General features: G+C 40.2%; 1 long non-coding RNA gene across 1 annotated transcript; it reads right to left on the bottom strand.

The window, feature by feature from the left end:
- Positions 1-9,739: 9,739 nt before the first annotated feature.
- Positions 9,740-10,902, bottom strand: LOC117552320. The gene is made up of 2 exons (XR_004569927.1): positions 10,612-10,902; positions 9,740-10,149 (listed from the first exon to the last, which is right to left on the bottom strand). It is a non-coding gene; the product is annotated as an uncharacterized LOC117552320 (long non-coding RNA).
- Positions 10,903-15,670: the final 4,768 nt, after the last annotated feature.

Here is a 15,670-nt window from a genome sequence, read left to right as displayed (position 1 = left end):
TGTACAACAAGACCTTCAGGCACTCACAAATATAAAGGCATTAACTCAAATGACCTCCAGAATTATTGGCTTCTGATAAAGGATTGTGAAATGTTGTAAACTAAAATGACAAGTAACACAACTCAGCTGAAGTGAGTTCTGCACCAGTTTGTCATTTGAATGAAGACAAATGCCTCGAGTGTAATCTACAATGTTAAAAATGGTTTGCTCATTTAAGCGTTCCTCTTAAGAATTCCATGTATGCAAACCTCGTCTGATTCCATCATTTTGTTTTGTCAGTTAAACCTTGACGTCCCCTCTATTCCACAAACAATTTGTTTTAGGCATGCTAGTGGCAATGTCAGGCTGTCGGTCAGTCTCCATCAGCGCTGCAGACTGAAATACCTGAACAGCTAATGGAGGGATTTCCATTACATTTTGTTCCATTCTCAGAGCCTGAGCAGTATTGTGTTTAGTGCAAATTAGAGACTGTTAGCATCATATTGTGGTTCATCCTTCTCTTAATCAGCACGGTGCAGACAGCGATATCGTGCCTTTCTGGCTTTGGGTGACGATTCATGGAGGTTCTGAGCGCTGAGCCGTACAAACATGGAGGGTTACTGAAAGGGCTTACTGGGGACAGGCCCAGGGGCCACACAGGGTTTGAAGATACTGCATATATTTCATGTTTGGAGACACTAAATGACTACAAAGATATGCAAAAGTGAACAAATATTGACCTTGAATAAGTTCAAAGAAGCATGATAGATAGGCCACAAACAGGTGCAAATTGTCTTCTTAGAACCGCAAGAATTACAAAAAGACATTAAATGACCAGAAATAAAACTGATAATGTTAATTATATTTGATTAACTTGAGAAATATATTGTCAGTGTTGATTCACTACCAATATGTACACTCCTCTTGTAACATATGTGAAAAAAGGGTTAGAAACAAAACACCCAAAAAGACTCAAAACATGTACGAATGGACTCAAACTTACCAAAAAGATATCTCTTTGAATCTTTTACTGTTGTTAGTACTGTATGCATCCACGGTGAGGCCATTCACATGTATTTTCTCATATTCAAGCCAATGCCACCCCCAAGATTGTTGCAATGTGGAGAAGTCAAACAGTCGTTGCAGTGCTTTGATACATTTTGGCTTAGTAGACCTGAAAATTGAAAAACTTTTCCAGCCACTCGGAGAGCTTAGACCACCAGAACAAATGTATGAACATTTTCACAACAAAGTCAAAAGCAGCTCTTCACGCAGAGAAAGCTCAATCCGCTTAGAAATACAAGGTTGTTGCCTCAGACAGGAATTAAATGACAGCAGTACCAGCGAGTTGCCATAAAACAGTTGGTGATGGTCTCAGTAATTATTGTGAGTTGAAAAATGACCCAGGCTTGGTCTACAGACCAGATTAAAATCACTGAACAGCGCAGGCCATATCAAAATCACCCCACCATCCCTGGATGAGAATGAATCCAGTCCAAATTGGGTTTTAGATTTCTTCGACAAATCTCTGGTGTCAAAGTGACACATTAAAAAAACCATTATAAAAAGCAATTTTGGAATGTCTTCCAGAAGCTTGAGAGAACTACTTTTCATGGTATATTAATAATAACCTGTTTTCCTGTTTGACCTTATTTGGTGTTGTGATGTTGCATATAAACAGACAAAAATAAGTGTGTTGTGATTTCATAGGCTACTGTCTCATTAGCATTGTCCTTGATTTTCTATCTAAATAAAAACGTGTGTGTTGGGATGAGGAGGACTATATTTGTTATTAAGTGATCGGTCAAATAATATAGAAGAATTGGATTATTATCATAACAAAGGCCGGCAAAAAGAAGCAGTCCGCCATTGCTATACGGTTAATAATAATTAAAACTGCGGTCGCACATGTGCGCGCAGTGATGAGCGGGCCCTCGCGTCCGTGCCATGGATGTATAATAAGAACTGGATACAGCGTGGGAGACGGGACCTCATTCATTCCTATGAGAGTTGCTCATTAGCGCATGATGACAAAATGGCCCAACTTTTGAGAGAGTGAAACGTCACAGATTACCCGGCATGCCTGAGAAGTACCCGTACGTGCGCTCATAGCGCATGCGCAACTTTAACCAAAATGCTCGTTCACATCAAGCACGTCAATTTGCGTACACGTAACAGCACCGCACGTTCATGACAGCATGGTAATGGATTGTCATTATGATGGATTTTATATTAACGAGGCGGCAGTTAGCAGCTAGCGGCTAGCTAGTAATTATGCTAATGTAAACATCAATCTTTATATACTTATATTACGCTGTAACAGGATCTAGTGATATCTAACAGAGCTTCATTTAGCATGAAATAATTATTGCACCGTATATATATATATATATATACACAGTGCAATAAGCTTCTTAGTGCAATAATAAGCTACAGGGACGTTAATCTAACGTCGGTAATATTAACTTTATTTAATACAACATTTACGGTACAAGATTTAATCATACAGCCCATGTAGTAGCCTATAATATTTTACAAATGATGAATTACAGCAAACATGTGCAATATATCCATTATTACAGCTCCGTGGGCAGTAAGGCGATATGTGTCCGTTCTTATTGTGCATCCATGGGTAAAGACAAACGCATGTAGTGCTGAACACGTAACATGAACGTGCCGGGCGGCGCGGTCCCGTGGGTTAGATGCGCATTCATAATGCAAAGGGAAATAACTCTCAGAATAACGTTATTAGCACATTTTTACAACTTGAGGAACGAATGTTTTTAATAAGGGCTATACAAGTGTTCATACTGGGTTGTTTATTTAGTTAAAAAAAAATTATCCAACGAGTTACAGACCACTCTTTCCCAATGTAAGTCAATGGGAAAAAGTGGTTCCGGGCCCAGCAAAGGAAGTGTAGTACCGCCGTTTGGCCACAACGAATATTCTCATCAGACTCCGGCGCACTTCCTGGGGGCTTGGTCCGTGCGCCTGTCGGGGAGAGCAGCCGGTCGTCCCGGGTTGCTTTCCAATAGTCCATTTAGCTTAGGAACCTTCCTAACGGAGTGAAATGACCCGGAAATACGTCACTGGCAGCCATGATAAGTGCCGTTCCAATTCTCCAAATGAAAGGAAAGGAGGTTTCAAACTTCCTTTATAACCTCCTTTAGCTTAGGAACCACTGGACCTCCCTAACCGAAAGGAGAGGAGAAAATGCTGCCCCACAATGCATTGCAGCCGCAGCATTTGCCATCACAACAGTCGGCCGTTCACGGAAACAACCGATTATGACCGAGAAATGATATCATGAAAGTTACGGTGCTTATTAAGCATTTTAAAACGTATGTGGTAAGTTGCCAAAGTGCTTTTTTCTGAACGTTCATCAGTATTATAATCAAAAAGAGAAATATGAACGTTAGTTTTTACTGAAATGATCAAATAAAGTCAACATCTCACAGTCTTTACTGAGCTGTGTGGGGTTTGTTCAACTTTTAAAAGATGTTTGAATGGTGATATACACAGTGATAGATGTTAAGGACTAACGTTTATAATAAATACATTTGTATTGATTTTAAGATATTTTCATACAATCATACGTATTGGGATCATTTGTATTGTAGCGACCCTGTATAGGATGCTGAGGGTGTCACTCAGGCATCCCCCATCTCTCTGCCAATCATAGAGCTGCACAGTGATGCTGGTTGAGGTGCGGGCCTGTGGTTGGGGGAGCAGACAGGGGAGGGCGGGAAGTTGTGACGTAGACACTGTTATATATATGGGTATGTGTAGGAGTTAGTGTTAGTGTGAGGTTGAACCCACAAGCTGTTCCTGAACCTGTGATCATCTGTAAAGAAGAAGAGTTATTAAAGCCTAATAACTAGCAGCCTGTTTCCGACTCCCTTTGTGATCGTTACAGTATTAATGTGGACCGGAGGGAGAGGGTGACGAGCATAAGTTTCACTTTCCTTTTTTATTTCAATTCCAACTTTGGTCATGAAGAATATGTTTCTCTGTTGTCCACGTTCATAAAGCATAAAACAACAGCATCAGAGCACGGTGCAGAGTCTCTAGATGAGTTTACAGTAGTCCCTCGTTCTTATTAAACATCCATGTTGTAGTCCGCTGTATAGAAAACTGTAGTTTCCATAGTTTCCCCACAGCAGCAGACGCACATTCATGACGTCCGCTGGCGCATCATAAACACGTTGGATAGTGAAAGTGCATTCAGATTCTCTAAAGTACCACAGTCTCTTCTCCTAAGTCCTTTTGAATTCTCCTATCCACTATCCCTTAACCCCGTAACATTTCACTCAGAGGTCAAGGAATAGGAGATAGGGTTAGAATTTAGGAGCTGATTTTTGGATTATCGGAACGCAACCCCGGCGTCAAGCAGACGCGCGCGAGTACTTGGAAATGAGCCGTTTGTCATTTCTCTCATTTTCGCGTCCCAGGTCCTCCGGCAGCGACCCGGAAACGGATGTCGCCGCACCGTCTCGAAGGAAAACAAATTTCTCTAAAGGCTCGTCGAGGATCGATTATCGAGGAGGCTGTCTGGAGGAGCCGTAACCGAGGATACACTGATTTAGAGAGAGGATTGTCTCTGGAGGAGCTATAACCGAGGGTACACTGAAGTATTCTCCGGAGACGATTTCAGCCAAGGCAAGGCAAGGCAAGTTTATTTATATAGCACTTTTTAACACAAGGCAATTCAAAGTACTTTACAAAAAATGAAAGACATTAAGAAAATGGCATTTAAAATCAGTCATTAAAAAGAAAAGCTAATAAAATAAACATTAAAAGAAAAAAATACATGGATAAAAGTTACAGTGCAGTCTAACGGCCCATCTACACTACAGGCATCAACAAATCTTGAAGCTGGGCGTGTCTGAAGCTTGGCGATTTTTTGCGAGCAACGCGACCAACAACCAATCACATGAATCTCCCGCCCCCGACATACAAAGCAATAGCAATGTTAAAACGAAGTAAACTGGATATAAAATCCCCAAACAGGCGAAAACCTACCAGTTTCACCCACTGTCTCTGCCACCTCCCTCCATGCCTGGTTCCTCCGGTTTGTATCCCGGTAAATAGTTCTGGTCGGAAAGAACCGGGTGATTTGCTACCGTAATTTCTCGTTTGGAATATGAGGAATGAACTGCGGTCTGGCTCTCCCAGCTTGCACGCGGTTTGATTGGCTAGCGCTTGTACTGGCGGGAATTGCAAAAACGGGATTTGATTGGCTGACGCCAGCTTCGAGCAAGCATCGAGCCTCAAAAGTTGAACATTGTTCAACTTTTGACGCCGATAGACGCTCGCGATGCTTGCAACGCCTTGCCATGCTACCCACAATGCAGTTCGGCGAAGTTTGAAAATATCCTACGTCACCCCATTCAAATGAATGGGCGAAGCGTTGAAAGCATTTTTTGACGCCTGTAGTGTAGACGGGCCGTAAAATATGAATAGTTCAACAGTGATGTTTAAAGGGAGGCAATGCTCATGACACGCACTTTTAAATAATCATCATCCGATAAACCAGACCAGTCTCTGCCAGTCTTCTTTTTTTTGGTTTTAATCCGATGAGGTTATCAGTGATTTTAAGCTGATTAATTACCGAAATAACATCAACACTGTGGGCGGTGCCATTTCGACGAGTCACATGACTTATTTTACCGGAAGTGACGTGAACTATGCGTTTGGTGTCGAGGACAAATTGACGTATGTGCTTTGTTCATGTTGTTTACTCTAGTTACTCTCACAATTCTATTGAAATATGCCTCATTGTATCGCGAAACATTGCCACAATTCGGATAGGAACAATCCACGGAATGCTCGGTTCCATCTATTGCCAACGGGTAAGCGTAGGAAGTACGTTCGGAGGCAGTGGCTAGCGAAATGTGCTCGGCCCGAACCGAAAGATTCACAGGCGCATGTATGCAGCGAACATTTCAAGTTTCCGGACGACTACTCTGAGAGTATGATGAAACATAAAATGGGATTTATTAATCAACCATTACTTAATGGGGATGCAGTGCACTGCCAATGCCAGCCAGCGTAAGCACATTACGCAGCAGACTTTACTTATTGTTTACTATGTAAGGAAGCAGGAATTGCAGGACCCAGAGCGCACGGAGCACAGAGCGGACAGCAGATAACGGAATTGCAGTTGTATTGCTTATAGATTATCAGAACATTTCAAAGGGGACACAGTCACATTGGATATTAACCTATGGATTAACTACATCATCATTTTTATCGTTTTAATGCCATTGAAGACCAGTTTAGACCAGACAAAGACCAAGGTAAGCCATGTTAGCCTAGCGCATGTTAGTACCTAGCGCCACTTGTTTTGATGTACGTTTTTGTTGATAACGTTGCGAGTTTGTATCTTTCAGTGTTGAGGTGGGCACCGTTAGATTCTGTGTCTTTACGATCATAAACGATGTGTTGGATGTGCAGCTAGGATAAGTAATAAGGGAGCTAGGCAGGGGCTGCGGGTGCTGTAGGCTAGGGAAGGCTAAGCCTTCCCAAATATTTGTGTCACTGCATCCTGGTAAAATACAAATATAATGTAGGCTACTGTATAATGTCTGTGTCTTTGACATTAGCGCTGCTAGCCACCTGTGCCCTGTACTACGAAGCCAGTTCAACATACCCTGGATATGTTTGAGTAACAAACAAACAAACTAACAACAACAAACTAACAAACGAGATCCTACGACGCTGGTTATCAACTCGGTAAATCAAGCCAGGGTTTCTCTCACCAGCTGAGAGCGCGTTCACGTGAAAGGGGCGGGGGTTAGCTACATTTGACCAATCACAAACAGGGACAAGTGTACTGACAGCGCAGCGTCATACTTCATTAATGAAAAGTAAACTAATATTAGACAAATATGAGTTTTAAACATCCATGACTTAAACATATAATCCAGGATACAAGCCACAGAGCCTGCAAGGTGAATACAGAACAACTGGTTAAAAAATAACTAGGCCTACCGAGTGTTTGAAAGCGTATAGTTTTATGATATCACTGCCCCATCTAAGACACGAGTGGATCTGACTTTAATTACATTTGACTCGAGTGTTTCGTCAACATAATGTGTTGCTTAAAATAATACTTCTGCATACAGTATGTGACACTGTAAGTGTTGCAAGGCCAGATACGGCTGGAGAAGCTGACTCAGATAAGGAAATATGATATATTATGATATTATATGATCGATGATCTGATTGATGATGTAATATGAATGATAAGTGCGACATGTCGGCGTCTTCTCTGCATACGGCAGTTTAAACTGTATTTCCTTAAATCCTGTAATATGACTTGAGAGATTTAAACTCCGCACACTGAGTTGATCTCTTATCTATAGACGCCGGAGGCGGGCAGCGTCAGGTAAAAAAAAGTTATTTAGCCTTCCCAAACCTGAGCCTCACGCGCCGCCTATGGAGCTAGGAGTGATTTTCGGTGCAGTAATAGGTTAGCATTTTTCGCTCGGGGCTAATTCAGAGGCTCACTGTTAGCATTGTGTGTGTTTTTTGAAGAAAAAAATGAAAAAAGATCAGTTAAATTAGTTTTTTTCCCATTATATGGATATAAAATATTCATAGTTTATTAAATATTAAGGTGCCTTAGACGTTGTTTCCTGCAAATGACGCGATTTGGGCCCTGGAACCGGGTCCGTGGGGCCTAAGAGGATAACAGAGTATGGTTTTTATTTTTTTTACAGTTGTATTTGGATGGAATTAATACCTATAGTGATAATTAAAAGTAAGTTCACCTGGACTTTATTTTTCTAAACTTCTTCCTCGGCTGACGAGTCCGAACTCAAATACTCCGCCATGTTTTCGTTGTGTGTTTACAAAGTGAACGGATAGATGACGTCACGACCTAGTTTTTCGGATCATGTGACTACTGAAAATGGCCAAAATGGCAGCTGCCTGACGGAATATACTGGTTTTGATCAAAAAGAGCTATAAAATCATTATTTACCGGGGAATATCGCTGATTTCTTCAGGGTATGGTTTAAACATAATGTTTCACTAAATACTGAAGTTTTAAAAAAAAAATCTAATGACTGGAGCCTTCCTTTAAAAGAGGTGTGACGCATGGCTACGATGTCAACGAAGCACAGCTCTGCAAACTGTTCCCGTTGTGATTATAAGTTATTTGAGATGATCAAATGTGCATCAGACTTTCTGCCCTTTACCGTTTGTTTACTCACTAATCACATCTCCCCTGGATGTTAGGCTATTTTTTTTTTAATACATCTGGGGGGTATACTACGAAGCAGGATTTTCGTTTAGCCGGCTAAATTCAGGGAAAACTCCGGCTTTCCGGTCCTACGAAGCTGGTTCTCTTTTTAGCAGGCTAGATCTCCATGGTAACTTATGCTTAGCGGCTAACCTGGTCGGGACCAGGTTAGGTTGCAGGCTAAGAGCTCAACTCAGTGAAAGCACTGCCTGCTGACCAATCAGAGCTCAGTGTGCGGAGTTTAAAGCGATCAAGTCATATTATAGGAGAAAGGAAATACAGAAAAGCTGCCGTCGCAGGAAAGACAGCCGGCAAAAATCACCGACTGTGTGAACGTGAACATTAATAGAATATCACCTCCCATCTTCAGAGCAATCTGACTATTATAACATTAGCGTTAGGAAAGCTTACTTAAATATCTGCCACAACATAAGTAACCGGATCAGAGTAACATTAAGTAGGCTACAGTCCGCGGCATATCACTTCATAATGTATCATATATTTTCTTTTCTGAGTCAGCTGAGCCGTATCTGGCCGTGCAACACTCACAGTGTCACATACTGTATGCAGAAGTATTATTTTAAGCAACACATTAACCCTTAAAGACCTAGACGGAATTTTCGCCTGCCTGACTCTCCTGTATTTATTTGTTTCTCCTAACCTGTTCTAACCTTTTCTTGCAGTCAGCATCAAGTGCCTTACCTCATTTGATTCAGGAGAACCTCTAGTTCAAGTCTGGCTAATTTGAAGTCCAAATTTTACCATAACTTTGTGTGATAATGGCTGAATTTACCAGCACTTTTCAAAAACGCCAGTACAAATGTTGTGTTTTTTTACTGTTTACTCCGCCAGGAACATAGGGATTTTCTTTTTTATTATTTACAAAGCTGCATTTAGATGTTTTAGGCTTTCAAATTAAATTTCATCTGCATATTATGTTCCCTGAGCAAGTTACAGCTATTTATTACAATATTATCATATGGAATAATTAAAACGAAATGTATTTCCATATTTAAATGACTGATCATGTTTCTTCTGTCAAAAAAAGGTTGAGAGAGTAAACAATTAAACCATAACAGATGACATTGCAACAAAAATAACTTGTTTCAGAGATATATATTATCATTTGAACATTGAAATACAAACACAAACAGTGAAACAAATTCAAAGTGCAAATTAACAAAGTGCAAATTATATTAAAACTATAAACAAAGTATTAGGAATATATAGAAAGTGCAAAAGTACAAAGAGCAAATGATCTTCAAACTATAACCAAAATATTAGAAAAATATATAAAGAGCAAAGGAAATGTATCCACATTCATCATGGTCTGGGTCGCTCAGGTGTACAGCTCTGCTGATTGCCATGAACCTGTCTCTTGTCATGACAGAAGCAGGAAAGAGAACACTCAGGTGTGATCCCTTCCTCCAGTAGTCTCTTACTTTGAGCAGTTTTAGAAGTGCCATGAACATCATAAGGCCGACATACATGAGGAATTTTACCGGCTTTCCCAAACAAACTTTTCCCCCTTAGCCTGCTCCTTTTCAGCATTTTTGTTTGTGTTCTTGCAGATGATATTTACAGCTTGGTTGTTAAAACAATTTCTAAATATTTGTGCAGGAGTATACTCCACACCAACAAAACCTTGGACTCCAGGGGCTCTTTTCGGGCAAAAGTGTGGTAGTTGTTGGGCAGTATCTGGCACCTCAGGTCCGTTCCAAACAGCTCCTGGCTCTTCTGGGGTCAGAGATGTTTTTTTCCCTTTTCCTCTTCCTCTCCCTTTCACTGTCAGGGGGGCTGTCATTGGTTTGGCCTTTTTTCTGGATGCTGCACCCTCCTGGCCACATTCTTTTCCCTCTCGGTTTGAAGGAGGCCTACTGATGGGGACAGGGGCTTGTGCATCCTCTCTCTCATCCTCTGTACTAAAATAAAAGGGAGGAAAATATACAGATAAAAATGTCTGAATTTATTTTATTTCCTTTATTGCTTTTATTTCTCCAGTGTCATCCTATCTATTTTCTAAACACAGTCTCAACTTTTGATTTGATTCACACTTTATCCCTCTGCTAACATTACTAGTTGATGGAATCAGTAACTGAATTGTAATGCATGACTATAATAACATTAGACCTCATAACAAACAACCAAAGAGGGCAAGCGGAATGAGGCAATAAATGAAAGGTATTGCTTGACGTTTTTTTACTGAAATAAATAGTAGCCTCTATTGATAGTGAATCTTGAGCTCAGGACTTCACTTTATGACACAATTACGGCAAATGGCCATCCATTATAAAAACTCTTAGGACTAATTATTTTCGGCGTTATACAGCAACAACAACCGATAAATGCAACACAAACAATAAGAAATAAGCAAAGTTACTCACTTTTTTATCTTCGAAGGGATCAATCCCGTGATCATACTCCTCTTCCTTGCCAGTTGTCAGCTTCAGAATCTGAGGAATCCACCGCTGCATCGCTAAGCGGTCCGCCAGACAAAATAAATTCTACGGTTTCTTCCGTAGTGTAACGCCGTTTTGACATGTTGGTTTGAATTTGTCTTGGGATATGTGTGTGTGTGTGTGTGTGTGTGTGTGTGTGTGTGTGTGTGTGTGTGTGTGTGTGTGTGTGTGTGTGTGTGTGTGTGTGTGTGTGTGTGTGTGTGTGTGTGTGTGTGTGTGTGTGTGTGTGTGTGTGTGTGTGTGTGTGTGTGTGTGTGTGTGTGTGTTGTGTGTGTGGTGTGTGTGTGTGTGTGTGTGTGTGTGTGTGTGTGTGTGTGTGTGTGTGTGTCTGTATCTAGATATCTCGTGTTGTATGTATTTCTCTTACGCTGGCAGAATTACTCTTCTTTAGTATTACTCTCTCGTCTCTCTGTTTCTCTTTGTTTATCTCCCGCCGCCAAAAACATACACAGCAACCTATGTTGATTGGTCGAGAAGATGGTAGCATGGGCAGAGGTTTGCCTGGACCTTTACATTTTAAACCTATCCGGACACAGGGGGGTGGGACTTAGTCTAAAACCTTGGCTGTTTGGCTCAGACAGAGGGGCCGCGTGGGTCTCCTTGACGAATCAAGGCTGTAAAATGTGATAACTTTGCCCCGATCACGTCGGAGCCTCTAAATCCCGGAAAAGGACATAGTGATACCAGCAAAAAGCCTAGAATAGCCGCTTTACCTCACTTTTTAAATCAGATGGATAGAATTAGCGGTTAAAAAGTTATTAAGCATTTTAGAACGCTACCTCTTTGAAGCCGCGGGCGGCTCGCTCGGCCTTTAAGGGTTAAGTTGACGAAACACTAGAGACAAATGTAATTAAAGTCAAATCGTGTTTTAGACGGGGCAGTGATATCATAAACCTGTTAATGTACGCATTCAAACACTTTTTCTTTTGCCAGCTGTATTCACCTTGCAGGTGCAGCTATGTGACTTTTATCCTGGATAAAGTGTTTAAGTCATGGATGTTTAAAGTTTAACTTCTTCATTTTTGACTAGTATTAAAGTTCACTTTTCATTCAGGAAGTATGACGCTGCGCTGTCAGTACGCTTCTCCATGTTTGTGATTGGTCGAATGCTCCAGATACCACCCCTTTTATGTGAACGCGCACCTAACTAGATAGGAAACGGCTGGCTTGAGCGATCCACTTGATAACCAGCGTCGTAGTACAGTTTAGCGAGAGCACGTATGTTTTGGATTAGGCCAACCAGCTAACTCAAACATATCCAGGTTAGGTTGAACCAGCTTCGTAGTATAGGCCCCTGCTTTCATTGTGAGGCGATGTTTACAGTGAGAACAGCTGCTGAGGTCAGTGCAGAAAGCAGAACAGTGTGTATAATATATATCGCTCAATAATAAATGTAACAGGCCTACATTTCACACTTTATTTGTAGGCTTTAGGAGATATCTACAAATAGACAGTAGGGTTAGGGTTAGGGAGTGTATAGGTGTCTGTTGTAATGAATATGCCGCCAGCAAAGGGCGTTGTTGGACTAACAGTAGGTGAGTGTGTGTGTCTGTTTGTGTGTGTGTGTGAGAGTTGATGTGCCAGGCAGACAGGCAGGTGTCAGTAGCTTATCTGACATATAATTGGTCAAAAATGTTACATTCTCCGTTAGCCTACGAGCTAGAGGATTATTTGTAGAGCAGGTCCACCCGGATATGTGTGCAACATTTCAGGTCATTCCGAGTTACGGTGCGACTTTGTAAATGTATTCCGAAATGGGATTTTGATAGGTGGCGCTAGCGAGCACGTTGGAATATTTTAACCCATTGACTCCAGAATGTTGCAATTTTTACCGGTCCTGGCGTCCGTGCAAAATTATACAATATTTGAAGCATCCTAAAGGCCTCAAAAACAGGAAAGATGGCGACTAAAAATAATAAGAAGAATTCCTCCAATAACAATAGGTTCTTCGCACTTCGTGCTAGGACGCCGGCCCGTCGGGTCCTAGCGCTCCGTGCTCGGGCCCTAATAATAATAATAATTCATGGCATTTATTATTTCCAAGTGCTCAAATCGCTTTACATTACATATTACATTTTGACATTCCTTTCTTATCATTGAAATATAAATATGTAATTGATATTGTCTCAATGTGACAGGATACTAACTTTTCAGCAAACATATTATGAATCATAAGAAGCCCGAGGAGCAATCTTTAAAATGGTATTGGGAAACAAAAGGCCCGTGGAAGGAGGTAAGTATTCTCCGGTAAAATATATATTCCATTTCCCATATGAAAGTTGTAAATCTACAATAAAAATACTCCAATTATTAATTTATATACGTCTGTCATTATGCTTTTATGCTTATAAGAGATTCAATGTTTGAAACAGCATGAAATGTGTTTCAGGGTCATTGGACTTCAAGCTGAATTCTTCAAAACATTTTAAAGTCATCTTTTAAGTTAAAGGGAAAACTTTGATGGGTTTCTTTTCAGGATTGATTTACAATTCAAGCTGTGTAAAGGTAACTCCTTTGAGACTTGTAAGCTTCAAAATGGTTTAAGTGAAACTAATTTAAATTCAGACCAGTTTGACATCTTGTCTAGGGAATGAAGATCCCCATTTAGTCTTCTTATTCACTTACTGGCTGCTTTCAGGAGAGACCATCAGTACTACTGTTTTAAAGATGCCATATTATGCTTTTTGGGGTTTTCCCTATCCTGTAGTGTGGTATGTTTTTGTGCATGTAAATTGTCTACAAAGGCTGAAATCCCAAAGTTTCCTCCAGAGAGAGTTTATCTCCCACCCGTTTTACATCAAAATTCAAATGCAATACCTTTGAATTACATAACCACTTAAATACTGACTAAACTCTTCTGGCCTTCAAGGTTTCTTTTTTAAAACAAAACCAGCTTGAAATGAATTAAGCATATGAAATATAACCTTTTTCATGTGGGCTTCTCCCTCTTATATCCAAACCAACCAGGTTAACTAGCACTACTGAAACCATAATTGATAAAATGTTCACTAACGTCCTTGAAACAGAACATCATAGTGGGGCCCTCATCATAGTGGGGCCCTCATTACTGATGTCACCTGCCAATATTCACAATTTGCGGAAAATAACCTGTAAATAACAAAGAACAAAAGACATACATAACTAAGCGGAAATTAAATGACAGTTCTCCAAATAAATTAAATATAAACTTAAAAAATGAATAATAGAAGAAGTATTTGAGATTCAAGATGTAAATAAATCCTATAATGAGTTTGTAGAGGATTTTCATGCAAAACATGAACGAATGTTGTCCATATTGTAAAGGAATATTTTAGTCTTGTTAAAGTATATAGAGTTTAGTGACTTGTCCTCGGGAATCTGTTTCTGGTTAAAGTGTTTTCCTCCTCACTGAAATATGATCCTGCGCGTAATACTCAGGAGGACAGATCAAGAGGTCCTTTGACTTACTGTGTGGGTGAGGGGTTTGGGGCACTTAAGGAGGGGCAATATATGCAGTCTTTGTCCTTGGTGTCTGGTAATGATTAGGGGAAAGGGCGGGCTGTTTAGACCCCTCCTTTAAAATATATATAGAGATGTTTCTGTCTTTTGTGTTTAGAGTTTGCTGGTATCTTACATGAGAATTGTGATATACTGTGATCTCTCCGGCCGTACGAATCCTCAATAAATATCAGTGTATTGACTAAGGCGAATCCAGTTTCCCTCATTTCATGATTGGCATCAACAAGTGCAGCAAATAAGTTTTTACTTCACAATTGGCGTCGCGAACAGTTACCAACAGCATCTTCAGAAACTGGTAAGTGTTGTTTTGACGGTATCATAAAATTACCTGTGAAGCTGAGCGGCTGCATTTTTTGGTGTCTCTACTTTCCTCTGTGTGTGTTTTTTTTGTGGAAATTAAATCACCAGACAATCACACACAGCAATTATTCAATGTGATAGATTTGTATTGAAACAAATCGCCGAATTCTGGAGACTTCAGCGGTCAAAACTGTTTTAATCAACTCCTGTCTGCTGCTCGGGGGAGAGTGTGTGTGTAGCTTCCCTAACCCCCCTGCGGAGACCAGCAGGAGAGGAAAATTATAGGTTTATAAGCACAGTGTTATAACATTCTCTTCCTCGCACCATCGTCGTCTTGGAACTAAACAAATCGGCATAAATAGGAAGGGCGGTACGCGAGAATGTGACATAGCGCTATATATTTTTATTATTATTTTTCATCGTTGTAAGAAATTGATGGGTTGCTAAATTCGGCTGGATACAGACAGCCTTTGTTCTCAGGACGGAGGGGACAAACCATAAATTAGCATAGTGGTTGTTGATTGAGAATAAAGTAGTTATTGCTCTTCAACAGATTCCGTTCTTAGCACTTGTACAAGTATATATGAGTAAGAAGGTACTCATATTAAATATATTTCCCAACCCCCGCTGAAGTCTTTTTATTCGGATTAAATTAAGCTGGATGAGTTTAGCTGTCACCTGATATTTGTTGCGGGTTCATGTTTGTTTGTATAATTGTTTTGTGTTTGTTTGTCTACCCGCCGTCTTGTGCATGCTTTGTAACAACTAATAATGAATCAGTCCACAGCCAAGGTAAAATGAACTAAACTTTAGTTATCTCACCAAAAGTAAATGACTTGAGAAAAATGGATGATGTAGGGATGTAAAGCAAAATTATACATTGTAATATACATTTCTGCAAAAGGAAAATAAATAGCAAAAGAGTGTTTTTATGTCCTGCGTCTGTCTTACACCCGGGAACCTCAGAGGCATCACTGCGGGTCATAAATACCAAGCCTGAGGAAATCAGGGTTAAAAAATAAATAAATAAAAAATCTGTCTGCTCAAATAGGTCAATGTTGTATTATTTGTTTCATTTATTCTTAATCTATGTATTGTATGGTAATAAGGAAAATAAAAATAAAACGTAATGTATTGAACACATTCCGAAACAAAGCAGATAAGACAGAACAAGACTCAGACATAA

Source organism: Gymnodraco acuticeps, unplaced genomic scaffold (genome assembly GCF_902827175.1).
Source record: "Gymnodraco acuticeps unplaced genomic scaffold, fGymAcu1.1, whole genome shotgun sequence".
NCBI lineage: Eukaryota > Metazoa > Chordata > Actinopteri > Perciformes > Bathydraconidae > Gymnodraco > Gymnodraco acuticeps.
This window is presented reverse-complemented; position numbering and strand designations above follow the sequence as displayed.